Raw genomic sequence first — 707 nt, forward strand, 5'->3', positions numbered from 1 at the left:
ACCCCCCTATTTTTACATGCTTTTTTCGCCCTCCCCAGGCTCCAGAGGCTTTATAGGAGCCTGGGGAGGGCGAAAAGAGCCTCCCCTGCCCCCCCCAGAGGCCCTCCGGAGGCTTCAGGGACCGTCCGGAGGCTTCCCTGAAGCCTTCGGAACGCTTAAAACTACTCTCCGAGCAAACCGGAAGTGCTCGGAGGGTGGTTTTAAGCGTTCCAAAGGCTTCAGGGAAGCCTCCGGACGGTCCCTGAAGCCTCCGGGGGGGAGCAGGGGAGGCTCTTTTCGCCCTCCCCAGGCTCTTATAAAGCCTCTGGAGCCTGGGGAGGGCGAAAAATAGCTTTTAAAAAGGTGAACTCAGCTGGCCAGCGCGCTCATGCTGGAATGCTGCCGCCACCTATCACTGTCTATTGCTGCCGCGGCAGCCCGTTTGCCGCCAATTGGTGGCAAATGCTCAAGGCAAATGGCCCACAGTGGTGGTGGCAACTACCCAATTTTTTTCTTGTTTTACTCCTCTAAAGCTAATGTGCGTCTTATAGTCCAAAAAATACAGTAATTTGATATTCAATGAGATATCAGAATAAGAATGATAGGACCTAGATTTCATAAGTTTAAGGCAGGGGCACTAAATTACAAAAGTGGATATTAGTGGTGAATAAAAATTCCCTTGTGACAAGAAAAGTTTAATCATCTTGCCCTGCTATTTTTTTTCAGGC

Source organism: Natrix helvetica (assembly GCF_964273705.1).
Source record: "Natrix helvetica genome assembly, chromosome: Z".
Taxonomy (NCBI): Eukaryota; Metazoa; Chordata; class Lepidosauria; order Squamata; family Natricidae; genus Natrix; species Natrix helvetica.